This window comes from Oryx dammah, unplaced genomic scaffold (assembly GCF_014754425.2).
Source record: "Oryx dammah isolate SB20612 unplaced genomic scaffold, SCBI_Odam_1.1 HiC_scaffold_11077, whole genome shotgun sequence".
NCBI lineage: Eukaryota > Metazoa > Chordata > Mammalia > Artiodactyla > Bovidae > Oryx > Oryx dammah.
Window position 1 is genome coordinate 7286342 of NW_024080471.1, and position 27079 is coordinate 7313420.

The window sequence follows — 27079 nt, forward strand, 5'->3', positions numbered from 1 at the left end:
TTGGAGTAAGACGCTTACTCCTTGGAGTAAGACGCTTACTCCTTGGAAGAAAAGTTATGACCAACCTAGACAGCATATTCAAAAGCAGAGACATTACTTTGCCAACTAAGGTCCGTCTAGTCAAGGCTACGGTTTTTCCAGTGGTCATGTACGGATGTGAGAGTTGGACTGTGAAGAAAGCTGAGCACCGAAGAATTGATGCTTTTGAACTGTGGTGTTGGAGAAGACTCTTGACAGTCCCTTGGACTGCAAGAAGATCCAACCAGTCCATTCTGAAGGAGATCAGCCCTGGGATTTCTTTGGAAGGAATGATGCTAAAGCTGAAACTCCAGTACTTTGGCCACCTCATGGGAAGAGGTGACTCACTGGAAAAGACTCTGATGCTGGGAGGGATTGGGGGCAGGAGGAAAAGGGGACGACAGAGGATGAGATGGCTGGATGGCATCACTGACTTAATGGACGTGAGTCTGAGTGAACTCCGGGAGTTGGTGATGGACAGCAAGGCCTGGCGTGCTGCGATTCATGGGGTCGCAAAGAGTCGGACACGACTGAGCAACTGAACTGAACTGAAGCACTAACCACATGCTGGCTAAAACGCTGGACCCCACGTGACAAACAGTAAACCCTACATGTATGATTCCTGCCTCAGAGTATAAGTACAGTGAGTTAAACCTGAGAAAAAGGTATGGATTTTGGAGAAAGTTAAGAGCTAGAACAGGATGTGGAGATTAAATGGATAGAAATGGTAAAATTGAAGACTAGGAAGACAAGATTGTGTCTGGGGTAGATGGTGGCACCAAACACCAACATGAGTAATACAAGAGGAGATTCAAGTGCGGGAGGGAGAACAACTTGTTGGAGGTGTCTATCGAATGTCATGACGGATGTAGGTCTCTAGTTCAAAGGACACGTTTTCACTAGAAATGTGTATTTGGGAGTCGTCATCTCAGTATAAAAGTGGATGAGATCGGAGGTGTACTAGGTGAAAAGAAAAAATATCACTGACAGAACTCTGGGGAAACATAATATTTAAAAGAGAAAGGGAAGAAACCTCTAACAAAGAATCCGAGGAAAACAACCTGGTTTTCCTCGGATTCTTTCTGGCTTTTCCTCCAGACTCTGCAAGTGGTGTTGGGAAAGTTGGACAGCCGCATATGAATCAATGAAGTTAGAACACATACTCTCGTCATATTCAGAAATAAACAAAAAATGGCTTAAAGACTTAAATATAAGATACAACACCACAAAACTCCTACAAGAGGTCATAGGCAAAACATTCTGACATAAACTGTACCAATGTTTTCTTTCAGTCTCCCAAGGCATTAGAAATAAAAGCTGCTGCTAAGTCGCTTCAGTCATGTCCGACTCTGTGCGACCCCAGAGACGGCAGCCCACCAGGCTCCCCCATCCCTGGGATTCTCCAGGCAAGAACACTGGAGTGGGTTGCCATTTCCTTCTCCAATGCATGAAAGTGAAAAGTGAAAGGGAAGTCGCTCAGTCGTCTCCGACTCTTAGCGACCCCATGAACTGCAGTCCACCAGGCTACTCCGTCCATGGGATTTTCCAGGCAAGAATACTGAAGTGGGGTGCCATTGCCTTCTCTAAGAAATAAAAGCAAAAATAAACAAATAGAGCCTAATCAAATTTACAACCTTTTGCACAGCAAAGGAAATCATAAACAAAACAAAAAGACAACCTCTGGAATGTGAGAAAATATTTGCAAATGATGTGACCAACAAGGGCTTAATTTCCAAAGTACACAAACAGCTCATAAAACTCAACATCAACAACAACAACAAAAACAAACCACCCAATCAAAATCTGGGCAGAAGACCTAAAGAGACATTTCTCTAAAGAAATACATGGCCAATAAGCACATGAAAAGATGCTCAACATCACTAATTATTAGAGAAAAGCAAATCAAAATTACAATGAGATACCACCTCACATCTGTTAGAATGACCATCATTAAAAAGTCTATAAATAATAAATGCTGGAGAGGGTGTGCAGAAAAGGGAGCCCTCCTACACTGCTGGTGTGAATGTAAGTTGGTGCAGCCACTGTGGAAAACAGTATGGAGGCTCCTCAGAGAACGAAAAACAGGATTATCATATGATCCAGCAATCCCACTCTGGGGCATACATTCAAACAAACCTGTATGTCAAAAAGATACATGCACCCCTGTGTTCACAGCAGCACTGTTCAAAATAGCCAAGACATGGAAGCAACCTAAATGTCCATTAACACCTGAATGGATAAAGATGTGGTCCATACATACAATGGAATACTACTTAGTCCAAAAGAAAGAAATAATGCCACTTGCAGCAACATGGATATTATCCATGAGATTATCATAACAAGAGATGATCATACTAAGTGAAGCAAGTCAGAAAGGGGAAGAGAAACACCACATGATATCACTTGTATGTGGAACCTAAAATATGACATAAATGAACTTATCTATGAAACAGAATCACAGACCCAGAGAAGAATCCTTGGGTTAGTAGATGTTAAGTTTTTATATACACAATGGATAAACAACAAGGTCCTACTGGTATAGCACAAAGAGCTATATTCAATCGCCTATGATTAACCATAATGGAAAAAAGTATTTTAAAAAAGAATGCACGTATATATATGTGCGTGTGTGTGTGTATAACTAAACCACTTTGCAGCACTGCAGAAATTAACACAACACTGTAAAACAACTATAGTTCAATTTAATAAAAACAATAAATAAATGATTAAAAAAAAATACAGGCAAACCTCTTGAGATGTTGTGTTTGATTCCAGAATACTGCAATAAGGTGAGTACTGAAAGAAAAAAAAAAAAAGGCGCAGGGGAAGCTGAATTTTGACAGTTTGATTATCCAAGGGCAAGAACAAAAACAAAGTAAGAAAGATAAATATGGGTGGACAACAGTCAGGAAGAAGCCAACATCTAGATCTAAACTTGCCTGGCAGGTTTGAAAAGCAAAAGGGAAATCAGCCCAGAGCCTCAAATTGGTGGGAAGAATCAAAACAGTTCAGATAATTTGAAGAAAAGTCAATAGGAAGATGAGGGCAGGTGAGGGGAAGCCATGGTTTAGCAAGCTCAGACACATGTGGAGTCATGCAGCTAAGAGGTCTAGTCAGTAGGCAGGGCCCTGATGCGAAGTTCTAGTCCCCAAGGGAAAAAAACCTGTAAGGTCACTATAGACCACCATTCCTACAAGAAGTTAAAGCAGAAGTCCGAATCTTGGTTCCCTGAACTAGAGTGCATGCGGGCTATCCAAACCCAGACACTCACAACTAAGCCTCACAAGCAGTCTGAAGTTCTTGATGGGGCTTGGCCTAAGGAGACCACTTTATAGATCACGTTCCCAGCAAGGATGTCTGGATAAGAAAGGGGCAGTGGTCACCTGGTGAGTAGGAAACCAAGTGGCATAAACAGCAGAAGTGAGAAAAGGAGACATTAGGAAGTCATCCTCATTTTCCTTTAATACATAGAATTAATTGATAAAAGTTTAAAGTTCCAATTTATAAAAGTTTAAAGTTCCTTCACCGGCTCAATTCTACTTGATCTCTAGTAACAATTCTTTTCATTCCCACCTGTATGTTGTGCCCACAGGATCCGAGATCATCCGGTATATGGTATCCAAGGTCAGTTAATGACTGGTTCTACATCATGATTTTTTTTTTTTTTTTTTGGCAGCATCCTGCACCTTGTGGGATCTTGGTTCCCCAACCAGGGATTGAATCTGGGTCATGAGAAGTGAAAGCGTGAAGTCCTAACCACTGGACCACACCAGGGAATTCCCTGCATTATGTATTTTTGATGATCCTGTGTAGTCTCTTAACTCTTCTAGTAATTGTTTCTTTAACTGTGACCTTCTGTAACGAACTAGAAACTGGCTCCTTGTCTTGGTGACCTATGCCTTGGTTTCTTCTCCCTCTGGCCAGTCACCCAATAAGTCCCTGTATCCTGTTGTCAGACCCATTGGATGTTAGTCACTGGTCCACCCTGGACCTCCACAGCCTGTTGCTGTCATTTCCACCCACTGATTTTAGTACTGCCCTCTACAGCTATAAAGAAACAACTATTCCCTTTTCCAGCTGATATTCAAATATTTGAAGACCCCATTATGTTATTACTTCCCCTTTCTCCTCTTCCTGTCCCCACTTTCTAAACCCCATTAACAGGGTAAACATTCCCACATCCATCCTCATGTGAATTCCAAGATCTCCTCCATAATTCATTTACGGATTCTTTTCTTAACATTACAACACCTGTACACCGAAAACTAACACAACATTGTGAACCAACTACCCTACAATAAAAACAAAAGCAGAACACCTCAAACTGAAAACCATATTCCAAATGTGATGACTTGTGTGGGTTCAATGGTCTGAACATCACACCTCTAATAATATAGCCTAATATTACATTTCACTTTTTCTCCTTTTCATGGGAAAGACTGCTGCCTGCTATTAAGACTGCAAGGAAATAAACTATATCACTTTCTGATCATAAAATGAAAATGTTTAAATTTCACTATTTAATTATTACCTTCCCTGTAATGGGAAATGGCTACCCACTCCAGTATTCTTGGCTGGAAAAATCCCATGGACTCCTAGGAGCCTGGAGCACATACTCCACAGGGTTGCAAAGAGTCGACCACAACTGAGTGACTGAGCAAGCATATGTTATCACATTACCCTAAAAACCACTTTTCCATAGTTTTAAAAGTCCTTTCAAGTCTCATTAACAGTAAATAGAATTTCATTACAATAGAAACAGATATATAATTTCTGTTCTATTTCTTTTAACATTCTGCCAACATTTTTCTATACAGCCACAGAATCATAGTAACTAATTTACTCTTGACATGTAGATAACACAATTTAATCACTTCTCTATTGTTATGGTTTTATTATTTACTAATCCAAAGAAAACAGCTAAAAATATCTTTTATTTTAAAACTATTAGTATCATCTTAAATATTTTCATAGGAAAAATTCTTGAGACAATTACTCCAAGTAAATAAATACACTTAAGATTCTAGAAAGCCATGACCAACTTATTCATCAAAAAAGAAGTACTACCACTGACACCAAGAGAAAATCTACTTGTTTATTTCTTAGGAATTCTCATCAAGAGCTTTCAAATCAGGCCTTTTCTATTCTGTATTTGTATAACTAATGTTTGAGGCAGGAATTTAATACATTATATCATTATTATAAATGTAGAACTTTACATTCATATATATTAAACATTAAATAATCCAACATGTTTACTATCTCTCCTGTGTAGTTTTGTAAAAACAAAGACAAAAAAGAATATAAGACTCTAAGCAAAGATAGAAACCCATGGGTAACACTTGTCAGTTACAAGCCTTTCTATTATCCACCTAACATTGAAGAATGTCATGAACTTTGTGAAATGTTTCACTGAAATCAAAATACACTGTCAGTCAGGAGACATAATCCTGTCAATCAAACAGAGGAGGAATGGGGTAGAAGGCTTCAGTTCAATTCAGTCGCTCAGTCGTATCCGACTCTTTGCCACCCCATGGACTGCAGCACGCCAGGCTTCCCTGTCCATCATCAACTCCTGGAGCCTACTCAAATTCACATCCATTGCGTCAGTGATGCCATCCAACTATCTCATCCTCTGTTGTCCCCTTCTCCTCCGGCCTTCAATCTTTCCCAGCATCAGAGTCTTTTCCAATGAGTCAGTTCTTCGCATCAGGTGGCCAAAGTACTGGAGTTTCAGCTTCAACATCAGTCCTTCCAATGAATATTCGGGACTGATCTCCTTTACGATGGACTGGTTGGATCTCCTTGCAGTCCAAGGGACTCTCAAGGTCTTCTCCAACACCACAGTTCAAAAGCATCAACTCTTTGGCAGCTTTCTTTATAGTCCAACTCTCACATCCATACGTGACTACTGGAAAAACCATAGCTTTGACCAGACGGACTTTTGTTGGTAATGTAATGTCTCTGCTTTTTAATATGCTGTCTAGGTTGGTCACAGCTTTTCTTCCAAGGAGCAAGTGTCTTTTAATTTCATGGTTGCAGTCACCATCTGCAGTGATTTTGGAGCCCCCCAAAATAAAGTCTGTCACTGTTTTCATTGTTTCCCCATCTATTTGCCATGAAGTGATGGGACCAGATGCCATGATCTTAGTTTTCTGAATGTTGAGCTTTAAGCCAACTTTTCCATTCTCCTCTTTCACTTTCATCAAGAGGCTCTTTAGTTCTTCTTCACTTTCTGCCATAAGGGTGGTGTCATCTGCACATCTGAGGTTATTGATATTTCTCCCGGCAATCTTGCTTCCAGCTTGTGCTTTGTCCAGCCCAGCATTTCACATGATGTACTCTGTACAGAAGCTAAATAAGCAGCATGACAATATACAGACTTGACATAGTCCTTTCCCAATTTGGAGCCAGTCTGTTGTTTCAGGTCTGGTTCCAACACTTCTTGACCTTCATTCAGGTTTCTCAGGAGGCAGGTAAGATCTGGTATTCCAATCTCTTTTAAGAATTTTCCAGAGTTTGTTGTGATCCACACAGTCAAGGGCTTTCGTGTAGTCGATGAAGCAGAAGTAGCTGTTTTTCTAAAATTCTCTTGCTTTTTCTATGATCCAGTGGATGTTGACAATTTGACCACATGCATGATAAGTGCTTAAATGAAAAAGGCATTAAACTTTTACAGTAATAAGATATCTTGAGACTGAGAAACCACACTCACACAACTTTTATTACTTTTATATGACTACAATTGTTCTATGTTAACATTATTGTTAATCTCTTACCGTGTCTAATTCATAAATAAACTTGAGGGGGAAACACTACAATTAGAGGTACTATCTGCAGCTTCAGGAATCCACTGGGGGTTTCGGAACATAACCTCCACAGATAAGGAAGACTATTGCATTTTTCTTTTTTTATATATATCTAAAAATGTTTAGGATTTGGACCCCTGGCAGTCCAGTGGGTAGGCCTCTGACCTTCAACTGCTGGGGGCCCAGATTAAATCCCTGGTTGGGAAAGTAAGCCTTCAGGCTAAGTGGCGCAGCCAAAAAATAAAGTTTTAGTTTAAAAAAATATATTACTAAAAGCAACAAAAAAGAAAGAAATGTGTTACTGTACCCAAGGAGTTGGTTTTCTTATACTACTTTTTAGTCTAAATCAATCCTAAAAGCTTTTAAGTTTTTTCACATGTTGATTTTGAGGTTCTGCTATTTTTCTTAAGAGGTGTGTTAGAGGGTCTAAGTCATTGGTTTAGAACTATCTCTTCCTCTATTTTAGTAATCTCTTTTGCTTTTTTCTATGCGTATCTTTTTCACCTAAATTTTGAATAGCTAGTCATTCTCCCTTCCCACTGACAACAGCTTTATTTGTATCTTATAGACACTTCCATACATATTTTAAGCACATATAAGGAAACATTCTTTTCTTTCTTTACACAGATGATGGCATACTATATGTGTGATTCTATTCCTTGTATTTTCATTCAATAATACATCCTAAAGACTTATCCAGAGCCATGTCAGGAGCAATTAAATTTTTTATAGCTGCATAGGATTTGTATAGATATAACAATTTATATAACTAGTCTTCAAGCTGATGGACATTTAGGTTACTCCCAAGTTTTTGCTACTGCAAACAATACATCAAGGATTAATCCTGTATATTTATCTTTTACAGCTGTGCAAAAATATCTGTAGGAAACATTCTCAAAATGGGTACTGCTAAGTCAATGGGTATGTGCATTTTTAAGTCCGATAAGTAATGACAAATGCCCCTTTCTAGTGGCCGACCCTATTTATAATTCCATTAGCTGTATATAAGCCCCCATACCAGCACAACCTTGCCCTTCACAGAATATTAACACCCTTTTAGTTACCTGTCAGTCTGATAAATGAAATATGTATTTTATTTGCATTTCTTCTTATGAGAACTAAGCATCTATTAATTTTGATCTCCTTTTCTGTGAACTGCATGTTCAGAATCCTTTGTCAATTTCCTATTGGTTTATTGATCTTTTTCTTAGGTGACTTTTAAAATCTAAACTTTTTTCTGCATGGTCTTAATGATGAGATGCTACACAATTCCTCAAATAAAATAATTTGAGAAAACTGAATGTAGAGACGTAAGCAGACATCTGCACACCCAGATGTTCACACAACAGCCAGAAGGTGGAAATAACTCAAATGTCCGTTGATGGAGGAATGGATAAAACAAATAAAGTATATACACACACTGGATTACTCAGCCTTAAAATGAAGGAAATTCTACATGATACATGAATGAATCTCAGAAAAACAACACTAAGCAAAATAAGCCAGTCACAAAAGGAAAAATACCGTAAGATTCCACTTAAGAGAGGCACCTAGGGTAGTCACCTTCAGACAGAAAGCAGAATCTTGGCTACCATGTGCTGTGGTGAGAGGGAAATGAGTTGTTCAATGGTGACAGTTTCAATTTGGCAAAATGAACAGTGTTCTGAAGGCAGATGGTACTGAGAGCTGACCGATAATATAAACGTACTTAACACCACTATACATCTAAAAAAGGTTAAGATGGTAAATTTCATAGTGTCTGCATTTTACTAGAATTTTAAAAATAATTTAAAACTTAACCCCCAAATTTTAGATTTTACAGGACTTTGATTCAGCTTTGACTGGGACACTGAATCCTAAAGGTATGGTAATTCTCTATTTTTAAAATACACTTTCCTGATACCCAAGGACACAGTTCGATTATACTCAACATTTTGTCTGGAGAGACTCAAAAATAGTAGTTTCGTTTCCCACAACATTCAGCGTCTCCTACTTCACTTGTTTCTTCCTCCCTGTCAATGAGATTTCAAACCAAAGGAATCTTTTCTCTCATTTTGTTTTTTCCAAGAAGTTAAATGATCAAAAGAAAAAAAAAAAAGGTCTTGTCCCTAGGAAGGAAAGGATCTCTGGCAGAATTTAAGATGACTGAAATCGTCTATCACACCTCTATCTTATTTTTGTGCTACTTTTACAATCTAGAGAGTAACAACCTTACTCTCCTTCTTACCGTATGATCTATAGATCTCTTCTTTCTCTCTCTCCTTTTGTCATTTATGCTTAACACTCTAATGCCAATACTCTTGGCTGCAAACAAGTATATGCATCTTCCTGATATACACTATCAATCTCACAAATCTTATATTGGATTGTTTTGAACAAAGATATATTTACATTCAAATAATAAGCCTACCCCAGCAAGTTTTAGTGACATTCACAGTACTGAATATATCTTCCTAGAAAGGACCCTTGAGATCACAAGTTCAGTTACTGAGCTTTTGCCACAATCTCTCTTCCTAAATAAAGTGTATGCTATCTCAAAATAAATGTTACATTCATCACCACTTTGAAATTATAATATTTATTATACCTGCCACCAGAGTGTTACTTATTATATTATAGTAAAACACACACACAGTGAAGGGGCTTCTCTGTCAGTCCAGTGGTTAAAATTCTGCACTTCCCTTGCAGGCGGCACCAGTTCAATCCCTGGTTGGGGAACTGAGATCCTACATGCGGCACAGAGCGGCCAAGAACAAAACAAGAAAAGAAACACACATACTATTATACTGCCATTTTCAAAGTATTTTGATAACTTTATTTCACAAAAATGATTTCATATGAAATTCTAGGGTTGTTTTTTTTTTCAGTTCTTTTTAAAAACTTTCTTGGCGTGTGCTGGGTCTTCCCAGCTGTGTGCAGGTTTCCTCTAGCGGTGGTGAGAGGGAGCTGTTCTCTAGTTGCAGTGCTTCAGCTTACCACTGCAGTGCCTTCTCTTGTCGCAGAGCATAAACTCTAGAGTTTACGAGCTTCAGTAGTTGTGACGCTTGGGTTTAGCTTCCCCATGGCATGTGGAATCTTTCCTGATTAGGGATCAAACCCACGTCCCCTGTACTGACAGGAGGATTCTTAACCATTGGACCACAGGTCAATCCTGAAATCCTCTCTTTTCCGTATTTAAAAATATTCTAAGGAGTTCACAGGCTACATCAGACTGTGAAGAGGTCTTCACCTAAATAATCAATTAAGAAAACTGAAGGATATGAGAGGAACAACAAAGCATATGATCGAAAATAAATTACACGAAAAAATATACAAAAAAAAGGAAAATAAATTACAGCACTGTACAAAGTACTTTCACTTTCCTTATTTTAATTGCACAATATTCTTTCAAAATTTTAGCAATTTCTATAAAAATAACCGCTATATTTTACAACTGGAAGAATCTGGAATGACACCTAATGAAAGAACAAGAGTCACTGCTATGTTGCCAAAATGGTTTTTCCTATTTTCTGCCTCCTTTAGCCCAAACATTTGCCCCTTTTGGGAAGTGTATTTTGTCTACTGGGCTACCATTCCCCCGCCTACAGGAGTAGACACACGGCCCAGGACGGCCAGTCTGATGACTCTTTACCCCCATTTCTTTGCACACAGCAATTGGTCCATGTGTGAAGATCCTTGCCCAGGCAGAGCCAATCTTCCAGGAAATGACATTGCAAAAAACTAAACAGAAACTTCAATTAAATAACAGATCAGAAAGGAGGAGTTCTCATGCCCTGCAATCTTAGCACAGCCCAACAAGATGAAAGACTCCTTTCCCTGAAAGGCCTCAGCCAATGGAAAACCGCTGACCCTGTTTATTTAGCTCTCCCAACTTCCCTTTATAAACGCTTTCTCCTTTCCTTGCAATGCAGGGACTTACACATGGCCATCCCAGAGTTGCAATTCCCTGTTGATCCCAAATAAAACTTATTTGGAAAGAAGTGGCAGTCTGCTTGTTCTGAGTCAAAATTGGGCCCTTGAAGAGAGGATTCATTTCTTTCTTTCTCAAAACCTTAAAACAAAAGGACCACTTAAACCTGGACAACCTTTGCCACTATGTGGAAAAAACTTGTCTGGAACAAGGCCAAACAGAAAAGCAGAGTTGACCCAGCTATGCTTAAAACCTTTCATTAGTCCAGTTCAATGAACCATGAAATTATTTGTTTTGTTCATATAAGTTTGAGCTGGGATTCTTTGTTCTGCAACTGAAAAATAAGTAAGAATTTAGGTTATATTTGTTCGTATTTAATGTTATATGGTCCGTCAAGGCTATGGTTTTTCCTGTGGTCATGTATGGATGTGAGAGTTGGACTGTGAAGAAGGCTGAGCGCCGAAGAATTGATGCTTTTGAACTGTGGTGCTGGAGAAGACTCTTGAGAGTCCCTTGGACTGCAAGGAGATCCAACCAATCCATTCTGAAGGAGATCAGCCCTGGGATTTCTTTGGAAGGAATGATGCTAAAGCTGAAACTCCAGTACTTTGGCCACCTCATGCAAAGAGTTCGCTCATTGGAAAAGACTCTGATGCTGGGAGGGATTGGGGGCAGGAGGAGAAGGGGACGACCGAGGATGAGATGGCTGGATGGCATCACGGACTCGATGGACATGAGTCTGAGTGAACTCCGGGAGTTGGTGATGGACAGGGAGGCCTGGCGTGCTGCGATTCATGGGGTCACAAAGAGTTGGACACAACTGAGCGACTGAACTGGACTGAACTGTTATATGGATATTATATGCAGCTAGTTGGCTGGATAAAAATATTACATGTTAGCTATGGGAGAACTGAACAACTTAACCTCAGTTTCCCCATCTGCAAAATACAGTAATTTTAGGAGCACAGGGCTGTTTTAAGAATTAAATGAGTTACTATGTGTAGAAAGGTTCAACACATAGTAAATGTATTAGTCAATTAAGATCATAAATCAGATTCTATTCAGTCACGTCCAATTCTTTGTGATCCTATGGATTGTAGCCCACCAGGCTCCTCTGTCCATGGGATTTCCCAGGCAAGAATATTAGAATGGGTTGCCATTTCCTTCTCCATGCTGCTATTGCTAAGTCACTTCAGTCGTGTCCGACTCTGTGCGACCCCAGAGACGGCAGCCCACCAGGCTCCCCCGTCCCTGGGATTCTCCAGGCAAGAACACTGGAGTGGGTTGCCGTTTCCTTCTCCAATGCATGAAAGGGAAAAGTGAAAGGGAAGTCGCTCAGCCGTGTCCGACTCCTAGCGACCCCATGGACTGCAGCCCACCAGGCTCCTCCGCCCATGGGATTTTCTAGGCAAGAGTACTAGAGTGGGGTGCCATTGCCTTATCCGCCCGTTGGCTGAATAAATAGAGAAAAATATTCCACAAATCAAAAGAAATATAAATTCAAAATAACAGAAGCTGAGGCTGGAGACAAAATGGCAGAGTAGAAGTACTTGAGCTCAACTCCTTTCATGAAAACACCAAAATCACAACTAACGGCTGAACAACCATTGACAAAAAAGAATTGAACCTACCAAAAAAGATATTCTATACCCAAAGACAATGAGATGGTAGGAGGAGCACTTTTGCAATACAGGCAAAATCCCTTCCTTCTGGGTGGGCAACTCACAAGCTGGAAAGTAATTACATCCCAGAGGTTCTTTCATAGGAGTGAGAGTTCTGAGCCCCACATCAAGCTCCCCACCATGGGGAGTCTGGCATCAAGAGGAGTCCCCGTAGAATCTAGCTTTGAATGCCAGAGAGGTGTCAGTGCAGGAGCTCCACAGCACTGGGAGAAACACAGGTTCCACTCTTGGAGTGCACACACAAGTTTTCACATGTACTGGGACCCACAGCAAAGCACCAACTCCAAAAAAGCCTTGGCCAGACCTACCTGTGGGTCTCAGAAGGTCTCCTCGGGAGCAAGGGTTGGCAGTAACTCACCTTGGGGGCAAAAACACTGATTGCAGATGTTCCAACGAATACTCACCAGTGTGAACTCTCCCAGAGATCACCGTTTTGGCAGCAAGACCCAGGCTCCACTGCTGGGATACCTCAGGACAACCAACCAAAAAGGTGGGACACAGTCCCACCCATTAGCAGACAGGTTGCCGAGTCATCCAAAGACACCAGTCACCTATAAACATACCCACTGAGATGGCCCTACCCACCAGAGGGACAAGACCCAGCTCCACCCACCTGTGGGCAAGAACCAGTCTCTCCTGCCAGGAAGACTGCACAAGCACCAATATAAACTTCACTCACCAGGAGGCAGACATCAGAACCAAGAAAAATCACAATCCTGCAGCCTGAGGGACAGAGGCCACACAGAAAGTTAAGACAAAATGAGACATCATCAGAGAAATAAATTCTAGAGGAAGCAACAAGGTAAAACCCGAGAAGAACAACTAAGCAAAGTGGAGACAGGCAATCTACCTGAAAAAGAATTCAAAGTGATGACAGTAAAGGTGGTCCAAGATCCCAGAAAAAGACTAGGGGCACAGACTAAGAGGATACAACAAATGTTTAATAAAGAGCTAGAAGCCTTAAAGAACAAACTGAGATGAACAATACAATAACTGCAATGAAAAGGACACTAAAAGGAGTAAATAGAATAAATGAGACAGAAGAACAAGCAAGTGAGCTGGAAGACAGAGACTGATGGAAATCACTGCTGTGGAACAGAATAAAGAATGAAAAAAAAACGAGGACAGTCTAGGAGACCTCTGCTGCTGCTGCTAAGTTGCTTCAGTCGTGTCCGACTCTGTGCGACCCCAGAGACGGCAGCCCACCAGGCTCCCCCGTCCCTGGGATTCTCCAGGCAAGAACACTGAAGTGGGCACCATTGGCTTCTCCAGTGCATGAAAGTGAAAAGTGAAAGTGAAGTCGCTCAGTCGTGTCTGACTCTTCGCGACCCCATGGACTGCAGCCTACCAGGCTCCTCCGCCCATGGGATTTTCCAGGCAAGAGTACTGGAGTGGGGTGCCATTGCCTTCTCCAAGGAGACCTCTTGGACAGCAATAAATACACCAACATCTGCAGCATAGGAGTCCTAGGAGGAGGAGAGAGAGAAAAGGCCTGGGAAAATACCTGAAGAGAGAGGAGCGAAAACTTTCCTAACATGGAAAGAGAAACACTCAAGTCCAGGAAGTGCAAAGAGTCCCATATAGGATTAACCGAAGGAGGAATGCACTGAGACACATGTTAATCAAACTGACAAAAAGAAAATATTAAAAGCAACAAAAACATACAAGGGAATCCCCACAGCATAACAGCTAATTTTTCAGCAGAAACTCTGCAGGCCAGAGGGACTGGCACAATATATTTAAAGTAATGAAAAGGAAAAACCTACAATCAAGAATACTTTTACCCAGCAAGGCTCTTGTTAAGCTTTGCCAGAGAAATCAAAAACTTCAGAGACAAGCAAAAAGAAAAAAAAAAGCTAAGTGAATTCAGTACCACGAAACCAGTTTTACAACAAATGCTAAAGAACTTTTCCATATGGAAAAGAAAATGCTACAATTAGAAACAAAAACATCATAAATGTGGAAGTTCACTGGTAAAGGCAAACATACAGTAAAGGTAGGAAAATATTCAGACATAAATATGGTATCAAGATCAGCAATCATGAGAAGACTTCAAATGCAGAATGTTGGGACACATTTGAAATGAAGTGACCATCAACATAAAACAATCTAGTATAGTAGACTGCTATATCAAAACCTCATGGTGGGAATTCTCTAGTGGTACAGTGGTTACCACTCCGTTTTCACTGCAGTGGGTCCAGGTTTGATCCTTGGTCAGGCAACTAAGATCCCACAGCCAAATGGCATGGCCAAAAAATAAAACAAAAAACCTCACAGTAACCACAATCTGAAAACTTACAATAAATACACACAAAAAGAAAAAGGAATCCAAACACAACACTAAAGTCAGTCACCAAATCACAGGAGAACAAAAGAGGAAGGAAAGAAAACAGACCGACAGAAATGAATCCAAAACAATTTAACAAAATGGCAATAAATACATATTGCTAATTATCTTAAACAAAAATGGATTAAATGCTCCAACCAAAAGACACACTGGCTGAATGAATACAAAAACAAGACCCTTATATATGCTCTCTACAAAAGATAAAGTTCACATCTGGGAACACGTACAGACTGAAAGTGAGGAGATGGAAAAAGGCTTTCTATGCAAATGGAAACCAAAAGAAGGCTGGATAAGCAATACTCATATCAGACAAAATAAACTTTAAAATAAAGACTGCTATGAGAGACAAAGAAGGACACTACGTAATGATCAAGGGATTAGTCCAAGAACAAGATAAAACAATTATAAATATATATGCATCCAACATGTGAGTACCTCAAGAATTATATGACAAATGTTAAGAGACATAAATGGAGAAATTGACAATAAGACAGTAACAGTGGGGGACTTTAATACCCCACTTACATCAACAGACAGACCATTCAGACAGAAAAATCAATAAGGAAACACAAGCCTTAAACGACACATTAGGAGGAGAAGACACAGGAGAAGGGGGCAACAGGATGAGATGGTTGGTTGGCATCATCAACTCAATGGACATGAGTTTGAGCAAACTCCTGGAGACAGTGAAGGACAGGGAAGCCTGGCATGCTGCAGTCCACGGGGTTGCAAAGAGTCGGACACAACTGAGCGACTGAACAACAACATAGAGCATTCCATGCAGAAGCAGCAGAATACACATTCTTTTCAAGTGAACATGGAACATTCACCAGGACTGGCCACATACTGAGCCACAAAGCAAGCCTTGATAAATTTAAGAAAACTGAAATCACATCAGGCATCTTTTCTAACCACAACGCTATGAGATTAGAAATCAACTACAAGAAAAAAAAAAAAAACTGTAAAGAAACATGGAGGCTAAACAATATGCTACTAAATGACCAATGGATCACTGAAGAAATCAACGAGGAAATAAAAAAATGCCCAGAGACAAATGAAAACAAAAATGTGATCCAAAACCTATGAGACACAGCGAAAGCAGTTCTAGGAGGGAAGTTTATGGCAATACAATCTTACTTCAGGAAAAAAGAAAAATCCCAAATAAACAACCTAAACGTACATCTAAAGCAACTAGATAAAGAAAGAACAAATTCTAAAGGTAGTAGAAGGAAAGAAATCATAAATATCAGAGCAGAAATAAATGACATACAGACAAGGAAAACAATAGAAAAGATCAATGACACTAAATGCTGGTTCATTGAAAAGACAAACAGACCTGATAAACCTTAGTCAGATTCATCAGGAAAAAATGGGAGAGGGTTCAAGTCAATAAACTCAGAAATGAAAACTGAGGAGTCAGAACTAACACCACAGAAATAAAAAGGATCATGAGACTACTAAACCAAATATATATATATATATATATATATATGCCAATAAAATGAACAACATGGAAGAAATGGACAAATTCTTGGAAAGGTATAATCTTCTGAGACTGAACCAGGAAGAAACAGAAAATATAAACAGACCTATCACTAGGACTGAAATTGAAATAATGATTAAAAAACAACATACCTCCCTGGTAAGATAGGACTATCCCTTATCCCTGGATAAGACTCTACACTCTTAATGCAGGGGGCCCAGGTTCAATCCCTGGTCAGGGAACTAGATCCATGTGCCATATAACCAAGAGCTGGTGCAGCCTAAATAAATAAAAATTAAAAAAAAAAAAAAAACATACTCTCTACAAACAAAAGTCCAGGACCAGATGGCTTCACAGAAGAATTCTATCACACATTTAGAAAAGAGTTAATACCTCCCACAGTGTAGGAGCAGTGAGCGACAGTTGGGCGGCACAGGACCAGCAAGTGGCAGAGAGGAGATATCCCACGTCCAAGGTCAGGAGCGGCAGCCACGAGGACGTACCCCGCGTCCAAGGTAAGGAGCAGCGGCTTCACTTTCCTGGAACAGCCGTGAAGAGATACCCCACATCCAAGGTAAGAGAAACCCAAGTAAGATGGTAGGCTCTGAGGGAGGGCATCGGAGGGCAGACAGAAACCACAATCACAAACAACTAGCCAATCTTATCACACGGACAACAGCCTTGTCTAACTCAATGAAACTAAGCCAAACGGCTGGGTCATGGTGGAGAGGTCTAACAGAATGTGGTCCACTGGAGAAGGGAATGGCAAACCACTTCAGTATTCTTGCCTTGAGATCCCATGAACAGTATGAAAAGGCAAAAAGACAGGACACTGAAAGATGAACTCCCCAGGTCGGTAGGTGCCCAATATGATACTGGAGATCAGTGGAGAAATAACTTAAGAAAGAATGAAGGGATGGTGCCAAAGCAAAAACAACATCTGGTTGTAGATGTGACTGGTGATAGAAGCAAGGTCCGATGCTGTAAAGAGCAATATTGCATAGGAACCTGGAATGTCAGGTCCATGAAACAAGGCAAATTGGAAGTGGTCAAACAGGAGATGGTAAGAGTAAACGTCAACATTCTAGGAATCAGCGAACTAAAATGGACTGGAAAGGGTGAATTTAACTCAGATGACTATTTTACCTACTACTGTGGGCAGGAATCCCTTAGCAAAAATGTAGTCGTCATCATGGTCAACAAAAGAGTCTGAAATGCAGTACTTGGATGCAATCTCAAAAACGACAGACTGATCTCTGTTTGTTTCCAAGGAAAACCATTTAATATCACAGTAATCCAAGTCTATGCCCCACCAGTAAAGCTGAAGACGCTGAAGTTGGAAAGTTCTATGAAGACCTACAAGACCTTTTAGAACTAACACCCACTCTTTTCATTATAGGGGACTGGAATGCAAAAGTAGAAAGTCAGGAAACACCCAGAGTAACAGGGAAATTTGGCCTTGGGAGTACAGAATGAAGTAGGGCAAAGGCTAATAGAGTTTTGCCAAGAGAACGCACTGGTCACAGCAAACACCCTCTTCCAAAAACATAAGAGAAGACTTTACACATGAACATCACCAGATGGCCAACACTGAAATCTCATTGATTATATTCTTTGCAGCCAAAGATGGAGAAGCTCTATACAGTCAGTAAACACAAGACCGGGAGCTGATTGTGGCTCAGATCATTAACTCCTTATTGCCAAATTCAGACTTAAATTGAAGAAAGTGGGGAAAACCACCAAACCATTCAGGTATGACCTAAATCAAATCCCTTATGATTATACAGTGGAAGTGAAAAATAGATTTAAGGGAATAGATCTGATAGACAGAGTGCCTGATGAACTATGGAATGAGGTTCGTGATCTTGTACAGGAGACGAATCAAAACCATCCCCAGGAAAAAGAAATGCAAAACAGCAAAACGGCTGTCTGAGGAGGCCTTACAAATAGCTGTGAAAAGAGAGGCGAAAATCAAAGGAGAAAAGGAAAGATACAAGCATCTGAATGCAGAGTTCCAAAGAACAGCAAGGAGAGATAAAAAAGCGTTCCTCAGTGATTAATACAAAGAAATAGAGGAAAACAACAGAATGGGAAAGACTAGAGATTTCTTCAAGAAAATTAGAGATACCAAGGGAACATTTCATGCAAAGATGGGCACAATAAAGGACAGAAATGGTACGGACCTGACAGAAGCAGAAGCTATTAAGAAGAGGTGGCAAGAATACACAGAAGAACTATACAAAAAAAGATCTTCAAAACCCAGTTAATCACGATGGTGTGATCACTCACCCAGAGCAAGACATCTTGGAATGTGAAGTCAAGTGGGCCTTAGAAAGCATCACTATGAACAAAGCTAGTGGAGGTGATGGAATTCCAGTGGAGCTATTTCAAATCCTGAAAGATGATGCTGTGAAAGTGCTGCACTCAACATGCCAATTTGGAAAAGTCAGCAGTAGCAGTGGTCACAGGACTGGAAAAGGTCAGTTTTCATTCCACCCAAAGAAAGGCCATGCCAAAGAATGCTCAAACTACTGCACAATTGCACTCATCTCATATGCTAGTAAAGTAATGCTCAAAATTCTCCAAGCCAGGCTTCAGCAATACGTGAACTGTGAAGATCCAGATGTTCAAGCTGATGTTAGAAAAGGCAGAGGAACCAGAGATCAAATTGCCAACATCTGCTGGATCATGGAAAAAGCAAGAGAGTTCCAGAAAAACATCTATTTCTGCTTTATTGACTATGCCAAAGCCTTTGACTGTGTGGATCACAATACACTGTGGAAAATTCTGAAAGAGATGGGAATACCAGACCACCTGACCTGCCTCTTGAGAAACCTGTATGCAGGTCAGGAAGCAACAGTTAGAACTGGACATGGAACAACAGACTGGTGCCAAATAGGAAAAGGAGTACATCCAGGCTGTATATTGTCACCCTGCTTATTTAACTTATACTCAGAGTACATCATGAGAAACACTGGGCTGGAAGAAGCACAAGTTGGCATCAAGATTGTCAGGAGAAATATCAATAACCTCAGATATGCAGATGACACCACCCTTATGGCAGAAAGTGAAGAGGAGCTAAAGAGACTTTTGATGAAAGTAAAAGAGGAGAGTGCAAAAGTTGGCTTAAAGCTCAACATTCAGAAAATGAAGATCAAGGCATCCAGTCTCATATCTTCATGGGAAATAGATGGGGAAACAGTGGAAACTGTGAGAGACTTTATTTTGGAGGGCTCCAAAATCACTGCAGATGGTGACTGAAGCCATGAAATTAAAAGACGCTTACTCCTTGGAAGAAAAGTAATGACCAACCTAGACAGCAAATTCAAAAGCAGAGACATTACTTTGCCGACTAAGGTCCATCTAGTCAAGACTATGGTTTTTCCAGTGGTCATGTATGGATGTGAGAGTTGGATTATAAAGAAAGCTGAGCGCCGAAGAATTGATGCTTTTGAACTGTGGTGTTGGAGAAGAGTCTTGAGAGTCCCTTGGACTGCAAGGAGATCCAACCAGTTCATCCTAAAGGAGATCAGTCCTAGGTGTTCATTGGAAGGTCTCATGTTGAAGCTGAAACTCCAATATTCTGGCCACCTGATGCGAAGAGCTGACTCACTGGAAAAGACCCTGTCACTGGGAAAGATTTAGGACAGGAGAAGGGGACGACAGAGGATGAGATGGTTGGATGGCATCACCGACTCAACGGACATGAGTTTGGGTGGGCTCCGGGAGTTGGAGTTGGACAGGGAGGCCTGGCGTGCTGCAATTCATGGGGTTGCAAAGAGTCGGACACGACTGAGCGACTGGACTGAACTGAATACCAATTCTTTTGAAACTCTTCCAAAAACCTGCAGAGGAAGGAATACCCCCAAATTCATTAATATTAGGCCACTACCACCAATGCAAAAACCAGACAAACATACCACAAAAAAAAGAAAATTACAAGCCAGTATCACTGATGAACATAGATGCAAAAATCCTCAATAAAATACCATCAAACTGAACCCAACAATGCATTAAATAGATCATACACTAGATTATTAAATGAGATTTATTCCTGGGATGAAGGATTTTTCAATATCTGCAAGTCAATCAGGGTGATACACCACATTAACAAATTGAAGAACAAAAACCATATGATTATCTCAACAGACACAGAAAATGCGTGTGATAAAATTCAACTCTTATTCATTCATGAAAAAAGCTCTTCAGAAAGTGGACATAGAGGGAACTTATCTCAACAGAATAAAAGTCATCTATGACAAGCCCATGGCTAACATCACACTCAATGGTGAAAAGCAGAAAGCCTTTCCTCTAAGATCAGGAACAAGACAAGGATATCCACTCTTTCTGCTTTTACTCAACATACTTTTGAAGTCCTACCCACAGCCATCAGAGAAGAAAAAGTAAATAAATAAAAAGAGCCCAAATTGGAAAAGAAGTGAAACTGTAACTGTAGATGACATCAGTTCAGTTCAGCTGCTCAGTCGTGTCCAACTCTTACTACACATATGAAATCATAAAGATGCTACCAGAAAACTGCTAAGCTAATTAATGAATTTGGTAAAGTTGCAGGATACGAAATTAATACACAGAAGGGCTTCTCTGGCAGTCCAGTGGTTAAGACTCCGTGCTTCCACTGCCAGGGGCATGGGTTTAATCCCTGGTTGAGGAAGCTACAATCACATATGCCATGCAGCACATCCAAAAAACACAAACAAACATACAGAAAAATCTAAATTAATACACAGAAGTCTGTTGCATTCTATACACTAGTGAAAGAGAAATTAAGGAAATAATCCCATTTATCACAACATCAAAAGAATAAAATACTCCCATTTATCACAACATCAAAAGAATAAAATACCTAGGAATAAAACTAAAGGAGGCAAAAGGCCTGTGCTCTGGAAACTGTATGATGATGATGAAAGGAACTGAAGACGGCGGGGTGGGGGGCGGTCGAAAAAGAAAAAACTGAAGATGACACAGAAAAATATACCATGTTCTTGGATTGAAGAATCAATTACCCAAGGCAGTCTTCACACTCAATGCAATCCCCATCAAATTACCAAGGGCATCTTTCACAGAACTAGAACAAAAATAAAATCTGTGTGGAAACACAAAAGACCAGTAATAGCTAAAATGATCCTGAGAAAGAGAAACAAAGGTGGAAGACTCAGGCTCCCTGACTTTAGGAGATGCTGTAGCAATTAAGAGAGTACGGATCGCACTGGCGTAAAAACAGCAACACAGAAAAACAGACCCGGACAGAAAGTCCAGTAACAGAGGCTTCCCTGGCAGCTCAGTGGTGAAGAACCCACCTGCCAATGCAGGCTTTGATCCTTGGTCCAGGAAGACCCTCACAGCAACTGGGCCAGCGCACCACCACCACGGAGACCACTACAATGAGAAGCCTGTGCACAACGAGAGAGAGGCCCTGTCAGCACAGCTAAAGAAAGGCCCATTCAGCAACAGAGATTCAGCAGAACCAAAAATTTAAAAATAAGCTTTTGCCAAGCAAAAGAAATCATAAACAAAACAAAAAGACAACCCACAAAATGGGACGAAATATTTGCAAATGAGACAACGGGCAAGGGATTAATCTCCAAAATATACAAACAGTTCATGTAGCTTTATGTATTAAAAAAAAAAAGTCCAATCAAAAAATTGGCAGAAGATCTCAACAGACATTTCTCCAAAGACACACATATGACCAAAAAGCACATGAAAAGAGGCTCAACGTCCGACTCTTTGCGACCCCGTGGACTGTAGCCTGCCAGGTCCTCTGTCCATGGGATTCTCCAGGCAAGAATACTGGAGTGGGTTACCATTTCCTTCTCCAGGGGATCTTCCCAACCCAGGGATCGAACCCAGGTCTCCTGCATTGCAGGCAGACGCTTTATCCTCTGAGCCACCAGGGAAGCACCTCTAATTATTAGAGAACTGCAAATCAAAATTATGAGGTATCACCTCACAGCTATCAGCATGGCTATCACAGTGTCTACAAACAGGGACTTCCAAGGTGGTCCAGTGCTTAAGAACGGGCCTGGCAAGGCAGGGGACATGGGTTTGATCCCTGGTCTGGGAAGACCCCACAGGCAGCAGAGCAACTAAGTCCATGTGCCACAACTACTAAGCCCATGGGCTGCAACTAATGAGGCCCACACACCCTAGAGGCCATGCTCTGCGACAAGAAAAGCCACTGCAATGAGGTCCATGCACTGCAACTGGAGAAAGCCCACAGGCAGCAACAAAGACTCAGCACAGCCAATAAATAAATAAATATATATATATTTTTAAAGTCTACATACAGTAAATGCTAGAGAAGGTATGGAGAAAAGGGAACCTCCCGACACTGCTGTTGGGAATGTAAATTGGTACAATTATAGAGAACAGTATGGAGTCTCCTTTAGAAAACTAAAAACAGGCCTATCGTATAATCCAGCAATCCCACTCCTACAATGTATCTGGCTGTCCTCAGTCGTGTCTCTTTGTGACCCTATGGACTGTATAGCCCACCAGGCTCCTCTGTCCATGGGACTTCCCAAACAAGAATACTGGAATGGGTTGTCATTTCCTCCTCCAGGGGGTTTTCCTGATCCAGGCATTGAACCTGTGTCTCCTGCACTGGCGGCAGATTTTTCACCACTGAGCCTCCTGGGAAGCCATGTATATGGAAAAAACTATAATTTGAAAAGATATATGCACACAATGTTCATAGCAGCACTATTTCAGTTCAGTTGCTCAGTTGTGTCCAACTGTTCGTGACCCCACGGACTGCAGCATGCCAGGCTTCCCTGTTCATCACCAACTCCCAGAGCTTGCTCAAACTCATGGCCATTAAGCCGGTGATGCCATCCAACCACTACAGTCGAGACATGGAAGCAACCTAAATGACCACTGACAGAGGAATGGATAAATAAGATGTGGTACATATAGGCAATGGAATATTATTCAGCCATAAAAAAGGATGAGACAACGCCACTTGCAGCAACATGGATGAACCCATATATCATCATCAGTTCAGTTCAGTCGCTCAGTCGTGTCCGACTCTTCGCGACCCCATGAATTGCAGCACACCAGGCCTCCCTGTCCATCACCAACTCCCGGAGTTCACTCGGACTCACGTCTATCGAGTCAGTGATGCCACCCAGCCATTTCATCCTCTGTCGTCCCCTTCTCCTCCTGCCCCCAATCCCTCCCAGCATCAGAGTGTTTTCCAATGAGTCAACTCTTCTCATGAGGTGGCCAAAGTACTGGAGTTTCAGCTTCAGCATCATTCCTTCCAAAGAAATCCCAGGGCTGATCTCCTTGCAGTCCAAGGGACTCTCAAGAGTCTTCTCCAACACCACAGTTCAAAAGCATCAATTCTTCGGTGCTCAGCCTTCTTCACAGTCCAACTCTCACATCCATACATGACTACTGGAAAAACCATAGCCTTGACTAGACGGACCTTTGTTGGCAAAGTAATGTCTCTGCTTTTGAATATGCTATCTAGGTTGGTCATAACTTTCCTTCCAAGGAGTAAGTGTCTTTTAATTTCATGGCTGAAATCACCATCTGCAGTGATTTTGGAGCCCCCCAAAAAAGTCTGACACTGTTTCCACTGTTTCCCCATCTATTTGCCATGAAGTGATAGGACCAGATGCCATGATCTTTGTTTTCTGAATGTTGAGCTTTAAGCCAACTTTTTCACTCTCCTCTTTCACTTTCATCAAGAGGCTTTTGAGTTCCTCTTCACTTTCTGCCATAAGGGTGGTGTCAGCTGCATATCTGAGGTTATTGATATTTCTTCTGGCAATCTTGATTCCAGCTTGTGTTTCTTCCAGCCCAGCGTTTCTCATGATGTACTCTGTATATAAGTTAAATAAGCAGAGTGACAATATACAGCCTTGACGTACTCCTTTTCCTATTTGGAACCAGTCTATATCATCATACTAAGAAATACTATATCCTATAGTCTATGTGGAATCTAAAAATAAAATGATACTAATGAACTTATTTACAAAACAAAAACAGAAATCCAGACTCTGAAAATAAATTTATGGTTACCAGAGGGGAAAGGAAGGGGGAGAGAGAAAGAATCTGAAAAAGGACACATGTATAACTGAATCAGGTGCTATACACCTGAAACTAATGCAACACTGTAAATCAACTAAACTCTTATATAAAATAAAAATTTAATTAAAAAAAAGAATAACAGTAGTTGACACGGGGAAGTCCAATTCCAGTGAGCCTATTCACCCGTAGGTACTGATTCAGTTACCACATCTCGTACTTTGTTTAGCCACGAAGGGATCCAAAAAGATGTTTGATGCCCAACAGAAAAAGTGAGAACACTGGCACTCTGTGAATTAATTTTAGAAAAAAGCTTTTTACTATGTATTGTTACGTTTTTAAACGTATTTTGCTTTATCCTTCCTGCTACTTGTTCAAAATTGTATTAAAATAATTTAGCATGAGGTCTGAAGATTCATTCACACACTGACACTTATCAAGTAGAAAACAACATCAACAGGAAACATGCTTCACTGAGATTCAGGAGCTCTAGGCAGTAATCCTGGCTCAGGCACTTACAAGCTATGAATTCTGACACTCATTAACCTTTCTGTCACCAGGGTTATAAGCAAGTAGAAGACAGTCTCTTGTAAGGAACTTAAGAGTTTAATTAGGAGAGAGAACTAACAGCAAACAATTAAGACCTAGAATTAGTAATGTAAGGATCAAATTCAGTAACTGTGAAGAAGCAGGAGGGTTAAGAGTGAGGCAGACTCCATGTGGAAACCATTCTGATTAAGCTGACAGAAATATGCAGCAGAAATTAAGAGAACAAGCTTTCCAGGTCGTGAAACCTCACAGGGTTTCACTGATTGGACATTCAGGTTGGGAAACCACAGAAAGTGGGAATACAATACCTCTGAATAGTATGGGCAAAAAGGACCACCTAAAATGTAACAACTTCTGAATTTTAATAGCTCAATTTTAAAGAAAGCCACCTGTGGTCCTTTTTAAAAAGAAATTTAATTGTTGTAAAATACACACACCATAGAATTTATTACCTTAACCATTTCTATGTGCACAGTTCAGTGGCATTACACACATTCACCCACCCCTGTGCAACCAATCACCAAAATTCTTTTGTCTTGCAAAACTGAAAATCTATATCCATTAAACAACTTCCATAGCCTCCTCTCTCCAGCTCCCACCTTCCATTTCTATTAACTTACCTACTCTAAACATGTCAGAGACGTCAAAGCATACAGTCATCTTTTGGGGACCAGCTTACTTCACTGAGCATAATGTCCTGCTGTCCTCCATGCACATCACACCTGCTGTCAGAGACCGTGTCAAGGTTCTACAGCCCCACAGTATTCCTTGGCCCTCACACACTGAACTGTCTCACATCATTTTAAGTAGTGCCTCCAAAAAGCTTTAGGTTTTCTGAAGAGGCTGTAGACATGTTTTCTCTCTCAAACACCAATGACTTAAATCCACACCAAACCTAACAATTTTTAAGACACAGCTATACAACTATATGAAACTAATAAAATGAATGAACCAGGTTGTGCCTTTTCTCCACATACTTTCAAATACCACCAAATCTTCCATATAACCCTTCCACAAATTCATTCCATCTGCTCCTAATAACCAGCAAACTGTTAAAATTCCCTTTCTGGAAGTCTCTACCTACTTTCTAGGCAATATTCATTTCATAATATTACCTACCATATTTTCTAGTGGACTCTTTTGCACATTTCAGAGCAAAAAGGTAAGGGAGGAAAAGTATTGTATATTTAAAAACAAAACTTTGAGTGCTAAGTATACAGTAAATATTTTATTAATGTATATGACAAATTTAATTTGTAATAAACCAAAAAGGAAAAAAATGAAGACCACCAGAAAATAGTAACAACTACTAGTTTTATTGAACATTTACATCTTACAAAAATAAACACTGAGATGACCCAGGAAGCCTGATAAAAAACCAGTAACTTACAGGTAAAAACAATACGGTTTTGCAAAGCTTTCTGATTAGTTTCAATTATGCACAGTAAAATTAAAATTAACTACATTAATTTTAAACCACAATAAAATTAAAATTAACCACTATAAGAACAGAAATAAAGTATATAGAATAACATATCTTCAAACAAGTAGAAGGAAAAAGAGAAGACAAAACAAAACCTCAATTTAAAAAAACGCAACGCAAGAGAAAGAAAAAGAGCAGGAAGTACAAATTATAAAATGGCAAAAAAAAGGTTTTTCAACAATTATAAACAGCCCACTAAAAGCCAGGTATTGTTTTAGGCACTAGCTGTAAACAAAATACAGAAAAATACCAGCTCTTATAAATAAGATTCTATGGTTGTGGGGTAAACATTGCTGAGCCAGAGAAATAAATGAACCAATCCCACAGCAGGTCATAGGGTGATATGCAGGAGGAGGAGGAGTACAATAGAAATGTAAGGGAAGGCTATGCCAGGGAAGTTCTCAGTGAAAAGGTAAAGTTAGAAAAAATACAAGACGGAGGTAAGGGATTAATCTGTGTGGACATTCAAAGGGAACTGCAAGTGTGAATATCTTGAGGTTAGGATGTGCCTGAGGCACCAGAGAAAAGGGGGAGAGGAGCTGGACATTAGATCAGAGATATAGCAAGGGTGGGATCAGAAAGCACCTTGAGGGTCATTCTAAAGAATCTGGTTTTCAATCTGAGTGAAATGGGAAGTCCATGGAGAGTTTTGTGAGAGCGAGATAATCTGATTTTTTTTTTTTTTTTTTTTTTAAGAATCACTCTAGATGTGATGGAAAGGCTGAAATAAGAAAAAGCAGACT

The 27079-nt window shown here is 40.3% G+C and overlaps 1 protein-coding gene across 6 annotated transcripts in view; it reads right to left on the reverse strand.

Annotated features, from left to right (window-relative positions):
• LOC120860494 (tubulin-specific chaperone E) overlaps positions 1–27079 on the reverse strand; it is a 93438-nt gene that overhangs the window by 65271 nt on the left and 1088 nt on the right. The gene's annotated exons all lie outside the window — the stretch shown is intronic.